The 12,085-nt window shown below is 50.7% G+C and overlaps 1 non-coding gene across 1 annotated transcript; it reads right to left on the reverse strand.

Moving 5' to 3' along the window:
- Window positions 1-176: 176 nt before the first annotated feature.
- On the reverse strand, window positions 177-250 carry TRNAT-GGU (transfer RNA threonine (anticodon GGU)). Its single transcript has one exon. It is a non-coding gene; the product is annotated as a tRNA-Thr (tRNA).
- Window positions 251-12,085: the final 11,835 nt, after the last annotated feature.

The raw sequence follows: 12,085 nt of genomic DNA on the forward strand, positions 1-12,085 counted from the left end.
CTGAGCGATAGTGCTACATATACAGGATTGGTCAAATGTTTAGGCGAAAACCCCAAGGTGGAGTAGATTTGTAATAAGGGAGTAATTACTCATTGATATCCACCTTAGCGCAGTCATACGGCTACAAAGGAAAGCTAAACAGCTTTCTCAGAAGCTTCGCAGTTAAACAAAAATTCGTCCTGGTCCGGGGTTCGAACCCGGGACCACCGCTTCACCGGAGCAGTCGCTCTACCAATTGAGCTAACCAGGATGGCAACCTTATGGTATGGCGAAAGCGAATTGATCAATAAAAATTGATCAATGTTTTTCTTTAACTACGAAGTTTCCGGGAAAGCTGTGCAGCTTTCCTTTGTAGCCGTATGGCTGCGCTTGGGTGGATGTCAATGAGTAATTACTCCCTTATTAAATACAGGGTGTTTCACCATGACACTACACAGTTTTTAAAGGTAGGCGCTTTGAGTTAGAAAAGCGCTTTTTTGGCCATTGCATTGTAAGCGGTGTAGTACACCAAAATACAGCTAAAACGTGCTAACACGCTGGTTAATTAATATTGAATAGTAAACTTTTTAGCCATTACTGTTAGGCTCCTTAATTAGAGGCATGTAGCCCACAGTATGTTAAATTTGCCACTTTTTAGAATTTTAAAAACGCTGTTACCCTCGGTGCTTTACCCCAACCAATTTTGGCTATTTTGACGTGCTACGTGCAGCGGAGAGGTTGCCGTACCTGCAGGATTCTCGAAAGCGCATATATTTTGGTGTTACGTAGCCAGAATTTGTTGGGCCACAGCGCTGACGGCAACCGCGTCTTCGAAATTCTGAAAAACTGATTTGGATGTTACTTACTGCCGCTACACGCCTTTGAATAACTAAAGAGCCTAACAGTAACAGTTAAAAAGTTAACTATTCAATGTTAGTTAACCAGCATGTTCGTTAAAATGTCTGAGCTGTATTCTCATGTACTACATGGCTGCAACGCTATGCCGAAAAAAGCGCTCTTCTAACTCAAAAAGCTTATATTTAAAATTGTGTAAAGTCTTAATTGGAACACCCTGTATATCAAGCCTTCCACAACACATGACAGTAGAGAGGTGGCTGAACCAACGTCCTCCGCTTGTATAGCGTGCGGCTGCAGAGGAATAAGCGGCGCGTGTGCACCCCCATGTAAACGTACAGCCTTTGTCAAAAGTTTGGAGCCCAGGGGGTTTGCTTCTGAAGCACACTGTCTGGCTTGTAATGCATCTCCAGCGCTCCAAATTTGCTGAAAGTCAGAAGATTTCTGGTCCTGCCTCCTCCAATGGGTAGGACCACCACGAATGTTACAGGAGTCCCACTGCGAGGCTTAGAAGCAAACCCCCTGGGCTCTAAACTTTTGACAAAGACTGTACATGATTCAGGTTTTGGAGCATTCACCACTCCAGTAGTGTCAGAGTGTTTAGTAACAGGGAAGGGGTGTCGGGTGCGGTGTTCATGCCCTTGCGTCTGCATAAGCGCTAAGGATAAGATGAAGTGAATGCCTTCTGCTAAGAGTGTTGGTGTAACCGGGTGAAATAACTAATCACAATCTGTTGGTTTGCGGGGGGGGGGGGGGGGGGGATTGCAGAGGCATGTGCCACGAATGACCGCACACCGTGTGCGACAGTAGAAGCACGCCCGCTCGCCTATCCACATAAGGCGTGACGTCACTGTATTGCGTCACTAATGAAGAACGTGCAAAGAGTGCAGGTTTTCTGTTGAACAGGAAACCAAGGGTTCAACAGTCTAGCAAGGGAACAACAGTTCGCAATTGGTAGCGAGGTGCTGGAAGTGGTAAGAGAATGCATTACTTAGGGCAGGTGGTGGCCGCGATCGAATCATGAGAGGGAAATAACTAGAAGAATAAGAACGGGGTGGAGCGCATATGGCAGGTCTTCTCAGATCATGAATGCCACATTACCAATATCCCTCGAGAGAAAAGTATACAACAGCTGTATCTTACAGGTACTCACCTATGGGGCAGGAACATGGAGGCTAACAAAGTGGGCTCAGCTTAAATTAGGGACAATGCAGCGAGCTACGGAAAGACAAATGATAGGTGTAACGTTAAGAGGCCGGAAGCGGGCAGAGTGGGTGAGGAAACAAAGGCGGGTTAATGACTTACAAGCGGAAGAAACGGGCTTGGGCAGGGCATGTAATGCGGAGGCAAGATAACTCCCGGTCCTTAAGGGTAACGGATTGGATTCCAAGAGAAGGCAAGCGTAGCAGGGGGCGGCAGAAAGATAGATGGGCGGATGAGATTAAGAAATTTGCGGGGACATGGTGGCCGCAACTGGCAAAGAACAGGGTTAATTGGAGAGACATGAGAGTGGCCTTTGCCCTGCAGTGGGCGCAGTAAATCTTATGATTATGGAGAGCTGGCTCCGACCATTAAGAGTGCGAGTACAGTGCATGATGTCCCTCTACCTTCTTCCCTTTGCTTCTCGCACTGCTTCGTCTTAAGACAATACCGACTACGCCACGTAACCAGAAACACGGTCTCTGTTAAAAGTGCAATGTTGGCAGATTGCTGAAAACTAGCGCTAGTGACCTCACAGTAGGTAAGGTTATAGACTGTACTGCGCCCTGAAAACCTATCACTCCAAAAAATTCCATATAACTTTTGCACTGTTATGTCAAGCTCGGCGACATTGCGACCATCAGTGTGTGAAGGTACAGGAGAACGTCTCAAATCAAATCCAAATCCAAGGCTGAGTATAATAAATGGCTATCCAATGAGCCGAGTAATAAGGGCTCCTTCGAATACCTCTCGAGTATGCGTGCCTGTGACCAACCTCTGACTGGCGAGAGGCATCCAGGACTTGCAGCAGATCTTCTGACTGTGATAATTGACGAAGGTTTCGGTCTCGACCTTGAAGGATCCGGGAAGGGCGACGTTCACCGACACAGGTGGCCAAGCCATCCTCCCAATCGTGTTCTTCTTCGTTCTTCTTTCAGGAACCCACGTGCAATTGACTGTCGTGGAGTACAATTCTGCGCTCTCAATGGCACAGGCCCCCGACCGATTGCTTTGCCTCAGAGTTTTCTAAACGACGACGTTGTCTCGTAAGCGTCTCAAGATCTGTCTTGAAAGGCAAAACGTACGCGCCCACGAAAGGTCGTTCGTGATTTGCGCGGTATTGATTTGTAGAGTAAATGGCAAAATAAAAAAGTCGACAGCAACAGCGGGGTTCCAAATAGTGATTGCCACTTTCAAGCGTCGTGTTATTCCACTGCTTCAAGACCGAGGCGCACGCATCGTTACGACAGCGTGTATTTCTTTTACTAAGCTGTTAGTGCAGTCCTCTTTCGGTGAAAACCCGGTGTCTGTCTCTCTGTGTGATGCATCCGGGCCCGGAAGTTGAGGAACCCTCCGTTGGTTGCATATCCGCGAACCTGCTCGTAAAATGTACCTCTCACCTAGGAGATTCACCCTTACCATCGACATTCCCCTCTAGAAGGTCTCCACGCACATTTACACCTTCCAGAAGCCTATAGGCACCAGAAGCTGACGGCGAAATCAGAGGCGTGCTGAAAAGCCGATCACTGCAAAAGCGATAAACAACCTACACTGCTAACGAAGCTATACGTCGCGTGAGATCTTATGATCGTCTCTGCATTTTCATTCTGCCATCAGATGCGCTGCTTATTTCAGACGCGTCATCATCCTGATCATGTGCAACGGAATGACCTATACATTATCCTCATCGTAATCATCAGTGAAAGAGAATAGTCGCATTAATTTCCTGAAGTCTGGTACGTTAACAGAGACTCGACTGTAAAAGTGGTCGCCACCATGATACTGCGGACAAATCTTTTCTAAAAATTTTCCTGATTTGGATGCGGATTTAATACATTTCATCATAGACATGAGCATCATTGTACTGCACCAAGACAACCTCTATAACTTCAATAAAACTTGGAGTAAAGTTTCACAGGTTCTTCTACTCTCCTTGCACCAGGGGTGCCCCGTCGGAGACGGTTGGTTCCAACTGGAAGACTGAAGCTCTTCGTACCAGGGGTGCCCCGTCAGAGACGGTCTTGTGTTCAGTTGAGACGCAGGGGTAAGGCGAACACTTCAAATTTTATGTACAGTATTTACAATAGATACAAGTTAAGGCACTAGAGACAAATTAAAACAGCAAAGGACAAACAACAAAAAGGTGGAACTGGCTAATACTAGGGGAGGCCCCTACTCGGCGTGGCCGAAGATGCGTAGCATCTCACGTTAGCGCAGAACCCCGCTTCCGGCTCCGGGGCCCAGTTTTAAAGCCCTAAAGGCCCGGCCCACATTCCGTAGCACCCAATCATTCTACATTCTTCATATCATTGGCTAATCGAGAGCATGGTCAGCCCTCCAACTACCGTAGGGTAACACTCTTTCCAGAAAAACAAACGCGCGGTCGTGCCAGCATGTGCGGAGTAGAACGTTCTCTCCACCACAAAATAAAAATAAAATAAACACAAATACACATTCGTGCCAGAACGTGCGCGAATCGGTTCCGCGGGGCGGGTGGACACCCGTACTTCCCGGCGCGTTCGCGAGCGGCCGCGTTCCAAGAAAGGAGACGCTCCGCTTTGAGTGCCCCCAGCCGCGTTCCAATGACCCCCGCGAACGCTACCGATCCCTTACACTTGGGTTGGGCCTAGTTGGTACATGATGTTGTGAAGGTGTAGGTTGCGCAACCACGGGACGAACCACGAAGAAAAGACACAGAGACACACACAAGCGCTTGTGTGTGTCTCTGTGTCTTTTCTTCGTGGTTCGTCCCGTGGTTGCGCAATCTACACTTTCACAACCTCTATAAAGCTATAACGCCAGTCTTTTGACGATTTCTTAGCTGTTTCTAATAATATCAATGACCGACGCTCCCGCAGCCCCACAACGTGATTATCTGCGCAGACGCGAAGGTATAAATTGGGCATATTGGGGCCTTTTTCTTTTCTTTGAGGAATAAAAAATGCTTTCAGTTGATCTTGCATTGAATTCAAAATGGAAAGAAGACGAAGAAGTTAACGGTGAAGTACAGATTATTATTCTCGCCAAAATGTTCTTTTGTAAAGAGGAAGATGATCAGCAGACGAGCAGCGGAACCGACGCGAGGCGCGAGTAGAGAAGACGACGATCGGCAGCTGAAGCCAAGCGCCAAGGGATATGCCCTGAAACCAGTGTTCGATTCTATTCACAATTATATAATTTCATCTGGTAGATTCCTCTGCTAGAATGTGAATTCACAACTTTTCTTTCTCCGTAGTTTTTGTATTGTACAAATTCTAGCCCTGTGTCCCAAATTTTAGATTTAATTATACTCCATTCCCTGTACATGAGTGCGTTTGTATCCGCTATGCACCCTGGCCAATCCCCCGCCGTGGGTATGTGCCATTGAGCCCGAGGACATCATCATCATCATCATCAGCAGAGCCAACGCACGGCGCGATACGAGAGCGTGAACTGTTCTGGGACTGGACCTGTCCTTGCCCGCTCTAACCGGCCTTAACAACTGTCAATAAAGGCCGTTACATCTTGGTGGAGGTTGCGGGATTCCGTCCTGGAGCTACGCAACCGTACCATCGCTACCCCCATGCCTGCCAACGCCAACCAGACAGCCGGCTCCTCGCCGGCACCCGTTGCTTGCCATGGTGCGCTCCGCCAGCGCGATACTGCCGTCTTCAGCGGCACGGACGACAACGACGTGGAGGGCTGGCTGTCATCTTGCGACAGGGTGAGCGCTCATAACCGCTGGGACGACAGTATGAAGCTTACAAACGTCATCTTCTACCTCGCCGGCGTCGCCCACCTTTGGTATCAAAACCATGAATCGGATTTCACCACCTGGACCGAATTTAAAACCAGCTTCTCCGACATCTTCGGCCGTCCGGCAGTACGCAAACTTTGCGCGGAGCAGCTTCTTCGCGTTCGTGCACAGCATAGCGGTGAATCATACACCAGCTACATCGAAGACGTCGTCAATCTCTGCAAGCGTGTCAATGCGTCCATGGCGGAGGCCGACAAGGTTAAACACGTCCTGAAAGGAATCGAAGACTACGCTTTCAACATGCTTGTGGGCAAGAACGTCACCTCTGTCACGGATATATTCGACCACTGCCAAAGCTACGATGAGCTTCGCCGACAGCGCGTTTTCACTCGGCAGCCGTCTCCACAGACAGACACAGTTAATAGCCTCAGCATGACGACAGAAGACAGCTCGCTACTTCTCCAGATCAAGCAGTTTGTCCGTGAGGAGGTTGCGCGGCAGCTTTCCCTTCTTCCTGCTGTTCCGAGTCCTTCTAACCTAACTCCGACACTTCAGCACGTGATTCGGGAGCAAGTGTCCGAGGCCCTGCCACCGGTTTCCTCTCCGCCTCCCGTCGCTGCGCCACTTACCTACGCCGAAGCTGTCAGGCGTCCCCGCCCAGACACCTTCGTTTCATACCAACGCCCACCGCAGTTGACACCATTTCGTCCTGCCCGGCCACCACCGCCACGTTTCCGTCCATGGCGGACACCGGACAACCTACCCATTTGTTATGCCTGCGGCAATCCTGGCCACGTGATGCGTCACTGCCGCCGCCAAGTGTTGTCCCCTGCTGCCGATACCGACCCACGAAGTTACGCCTACGCTCCTCCCCAGCCTCTTCACCGCCCTTCGCCTTCTGAAACTACTGGTTCCTCCGATTACAGCCCCTCCATTCGCCGCCGTTCTCCATCTCCGCGTCGCCGCTCGGTTTCCCCGATGCGCCGTCGTCCCTCTTCCCCTTCGGAAAACTAGTGCCCGCAGTTCCGGAGGCAAGAACTGCGTGCTCGTCGCCAAGCTCAAGACCTCGACTTTCTCCGTCACGGTTTCTGTGGAGGGCACCGATGCTTTCGCGCTTGTTGACACCGGTGCTGCCGTATCTGTACTAAGTGAGAAACTGTGCCGCCAGTTACGAAAAGCGATGACTCCGCTATATGGTTTTATGCTTCGCGCCGCTAATTCGCAACTTATCGCGCCTTTGGGGGCATGTACAGCCCGAGTTATTATTCAGGACGTTCTGTACATTGTTGAATTCATCGTCTTCCCATCACCGTCTCACGACGTCATCTTAGGCTGGGATTTTCTCTCCCAACATGCCGCTGTCATCGACTGCACTCGTTCCGAAGTCGCCCTTTTTCCCTTCGGCGACGACTCGGTGAACGCTTCTACTAACTTGTGCTCCAAGCTGACTGTGGCTGATGACGTGATGATACCGCCGTGCTCTGCTGTGCTCATCTCTGTTCATTGCGACTCTGCATCCAACGGCCCTGTCATCTTCATCCCGTCCGACTCCTTCGCTTCTCGTCACTGTCTACCCCTGCCATTAGCCGTGCTTACCGTCTCAGCCGGCTGCTGCGCCTTGCCCCTGACGAATCCATCCCTGTGCCCCTCCACTCTTCTTCGCGGTGAATGCTTGGGATGTGTCCAGCTTTTCGCTTCCGTCGTCGCCTGGGACCCTTCTGAGGATGACTCCTGCCGCCTGCAAGTGTCTTCACTTACTTCTTCCCCACCGTCTCCTGATCTCGTTCCCGAGGCCGCCTTCGCGGGCTCAATCGACGCGAATCTTTCGCCACCGGAGAAGACCCAGCTTGCGGCCCTGCTGGATAAGTTTCGGTCATCGTTTGACTTCTCCCACCACCGTTTGGGCCGCACCCCAGCTGTTACCCATCGGATCGACACTGGCGCCCATTCGCCTTTGAGGCCAACGCCCATATCGCGTCTCGGCCACCGAACGTCAGGTTATCGACTCCCAGGTGAATGACATGCTGCAGCGCGGTGTCATACAACCATCGCACAGTCCTTGGGCTTCCCCCGTTGTCCTTGTCACCAAGAAAGACGGCTCTATCCGCTTTTGCGTTGACTACCGGCGCCTCAACAAAATCCCCCGCAAAGACGTCTATCCGCTGCCCCGCATTGATGACGCACTTGACTGCCTGCAGGGAGCTGAATTCTTTTCATCGTTAGATTTACGTTCGGGGTATTGGCAAGTCCCGATGGCCGCCGCTGACCGCCCCAAGACAGCCTTTGTGACGCCTGACGGGATGTATGAATTCAACATCATGCCCTTCGGATTATGCAATGCCCCTGCCACTTTTGAGCGGATGATGGACACGATACTGCGCGGCCTGAAATGGAAAACATGCTTATGTTACTTGGACGATATCGTTGTTTTCTCCAGACTTCCAGACGCACCTCGTTCGCCTGGAGCACGTTTTGAGATGTCTCGCGGCAGCCGGGCTTCAACTCAATTTAAAGAAATGTCGCTTCGCCGCTCGCCAGTTGACGATTTTGGGCCACGTCGTGTCAAAACAGGGTGTCCTTCCTGACCAAGCAAAGCTTCGTGCTGTCTCTGAGTTCCCGAAGCCCTCTGCGATGAAGGAACTTCGCAGTTTCATCGGTCTATGCTCTTACTTTCGACGCTTTATCCGAAATTTCGCTTCTATCATCGCACCTCTGACTTCCCTTCTTCGTGGCAGTAGCGATCTATCAAGCTGGAGTCCTGCCTGTGACGAAGCGTTCATCACTTTGCGCCGTCTACTTACCTCTCCACCCATACTGCGCCACTTTGACCCTGCTTCTCCAACTGAAATCCACACAGATGCCAGTGGCGTTGGTATCGGTGCTGTTCTTGCTCAACGTAAACCGGGGTATGCGGAGTATGTTGTTGCATACGCGAGCCGTACCCTGACGAAGCCAGAGCAAAACTACTCAGTCACTGAAAAAGAGTGCTTGGCAATCGTTTGGGCGATCGGGAAATTTCGGCCTTACGTATACGGCCGGCCTTTCGCGGTCGTCACGGACCATCATTCCCTTTGTTGGCTGTCCTCCCTAAAAAACCCAAATGGCCGCCTCGCCCGGTGGGCCTTACGTCTTCAAGAGTACGATATTCGTGTGATCTATCGCTCTGGCCGGAAGCATAACGACGCCGACGCTTTGTCTCGTTCACCTGTCGCCAATGAATGTGCATCTCCTGCCGCCATCGACTGCGCCCCCTTGTCATTGGACGATATGCCCAACGAGCAGAACAAGGACCCTTGGATCACTTCTCTTGTACGCTATCTTTCAGACCGTTCTGTCGTATCGGTACCGCGTGCAATCCGCCGTCAGGCTACCGACTTCACTATTCATGATGGGATTTTGTACCGCCGAAATTATCTCCCTGATGGCCGCAAATGGCTCCTAGTAATCCCTGTCCATTTACGCTCCGAAATATGCGCAGCCTTTCATAGCGACCCGCAAGCAGGTCACGGCGGTGCTTTCAAGACCTACAACCGGCTTCGCCTCCGCTATTACTGGCGCGGCATGTATAACTACGTACGAAAATTCGTCCGTTCCTGCCCCGATTGCCAGCGCCGCAAGCTCGCTCATCACCATTCGACCGGCCCTATGCAGCCTTTGCCTTGCCCATCCAGGCCATTTGACCGAGTTGGCATTGACCTGTATGGACCACTTCCCTACACTGCTGCAGGAAACCGCTGGGTCATCGTCGCTGTAGACCACCTGACACGGTACGCCGAAACAGCCGCCCTCCCAGCTGTTACGGCGCGGGATGTTGCAGCCTTCCTCTTGCACCATTTCATACTTCGGCACGGAGCACCGCGTGAACTCTTGAGGTGTTTCTGTCAGACGTAGTTTCATCTCTTCTGCAGCAATGCAACATTACTCGCCGCACCACTACTGCCTATCATCCCCAGACGAACGGCTTGACAGAACGTTTCAATCGAACATTAGGTGACATGTTGTCAATGTACGTGGCGGCAGACCATTCTAACTGGGATGTCGTCCTCCCCTTCGTCACATATGCCTACAACACCGCTACGCAGAGCACTACTGGTTTCTCACCATTCTTTCTTCTGTACGGCCGTGAACCATCCTCGCCGCTCGACACTATTCTTCCTTATCATCCTGATTCGTCGGAATCAACAACCGTATCTGAAGCCTCCAGACATGCTGAAGAGTGCCGCCAGCTCGCCCGGTCATTCACGTCCGACGACCAAGGGCGCCAGAAATTCCGCTTCGACCACTGCCATGGCACCGAGACTTTTCAGCCGCAATCCCTTGTTTGGCTCCGTGTGCCTTCTGCTGCACCAGGTCTCTCTAGCAAGGTGCTGCCAAACTACCATGGGCCCTACCGCGTCCTTGAGCGCACTTCTCCCGTCACTTACATCGTTGAGCCCGTGACGCCATCACCCGATCTCCGACGACGTGGGCGTGAGACCGTCCACGTTTCGCGTTTGAAGCCGCACTACGACCCTTGCGTCGTCTTGACCCCCTAAGTCGCCAGGATGGCTCTTTTTCTCCCGGGGCCAAATGTAAAGAGGAAGATGATCAGCAGACGAGCAGCGGAACCGACGCGAGGCGCGAGTCGAGAAGACGACGATCGGCAGCTGAAGCAGCAGAGCCAACGCACGGCGCGATACGAGAGCGTGAACTGTTCTGGGACCGGACCTGTCCTTGCCCACTCTAACCGGCCTTAACAACTGTCAATAAAGGCCGTTACACTTTGTTATTTCACTTCAAATATTCTTCTGTCGTTTTTCATGAATACATTTTTCAAAATTCACGTTTAATCCTATGAAAATTTTCTTATGTATACCACTACACCTTGGCCAATCCCCCCACGTGGGTATGTGCCATTATAAAGAGGTGAAGAAGAAGAAGAAGTGCTGCCCCTTCGACGGCTGGTGAGCAGAATCGAGGCTCAAGAAATTCTTCCCGTCCTCTGTTTCAGGTCCAGGTTAGTATGCACCGTACGGTTCATCTTCGTGTACACTTGCATTCCTTGTTTAGCCGCGGCCAACGAAACGATGGGTTACAGACTGCTGTCCCAGGTCACCATCCCTGCTCTAATATCGGGACACCTGGTTCTGAAAACACAGGTGGGAAGGTGACACTACAAGTGGTGACAGTTGTTTGGCTTGGTTTGGTTTATGGGGCTTAACGTCCCAAAGCGACTCAGGCTATGAGGGACGCCGTAGTGAAGGGCTCCGGAAATTTCGACCACCTGGGGTTTTTTAACGGGCGCTGACATCGCAGAGTACACGGGCCTCTAGAATTTTGCCGCCATCGAAATTCGACCGCCGCTGCCAGGATCAAACCCGCGTCTTTCGGGTCAGTAGCCGAGCATCATAACCACTGAGCCACCGCGGCGGACGGTGACAGTTGTGTCCACTGAAGGCGTCCAATTTATTAATTAAGGGGAGAGGGAATATACGAAAAATTCGAATAGCAAAACGAATATCCACCTATTCGACTATTTGGAATACTTCACAACTTTCAACTTTTTGAATACTTTGCAATTTTTTTTAAGTAAGAAATTTCTGAGGGCTCTGTACAGCTTTCCTTTGTAGCCGTATGGCTGAGCTTGGGTGGATGCCAATGAGTAATTACTCTGCTATTAGAAATTTACTCCATCTTGGGAGATTATTCTAAACAACGAACCAACAACCCTCTCACGTCGAGTTATTGATCACTTCGCTGTCATCCTACCCTATGCTAGCCGTCCCATTTAGCTCAATTGGCAGAACGACTGACCTGGTAGGCGGTGGCCCCGTGTTCGAATCCGGGACCAGGACGAATTTTTCTATAACCACGAAATGAGAAACTCATGCTACAAAAATATAAAGTTGTAGCTACGGAAGCTATCTAACTTTGCTTTTGGCCACATGGTTGCTCTTTGGTGGATTTCAACGAGTAATTACTCCCTTATTACTTTTCGAATAATTGCCATGAGGTTTCAATAATGCCTGTCGTATTTTCCTTCGACAACTGTTCCGAAAACACGGCCCACATTGACGCTGCATACCACTCTGCCGTGATCAATACCCGCGAGATGTACAGGAAACCTTGCTTTCCAACCAATCTCGGAGGCTATGCTTCCCACGTAGCTTTCACCCATATCATGACCTAATAGCAAAAGGTAATTTTTCTTTACGTATAACTTTACGTTCATGGAGTTATTGCTGCTGATTTTGGGTTGCGACCGCTCAGTGTAGATTAGTTTTCCATCTTTAAACAGCTACAGCTATAACTGTATCAGTTATAGAACCGCGCGGC

The sequence above is a fragment of the Amblyomma mixtum genome, chromosome 7, assembly GCF_055824585.1.
Source record: "Amblyomma mixtum isolate Tamu chromosome 7, ASM5582458v1, whole genome shotgun sequence".
NCBI classification, from domain to species: Eukaryota; Metazoa; Arthropoda; class Arachnida; order Ixodida; family Ixodidae; genus Amblyomma; species Amblyomma mixtum.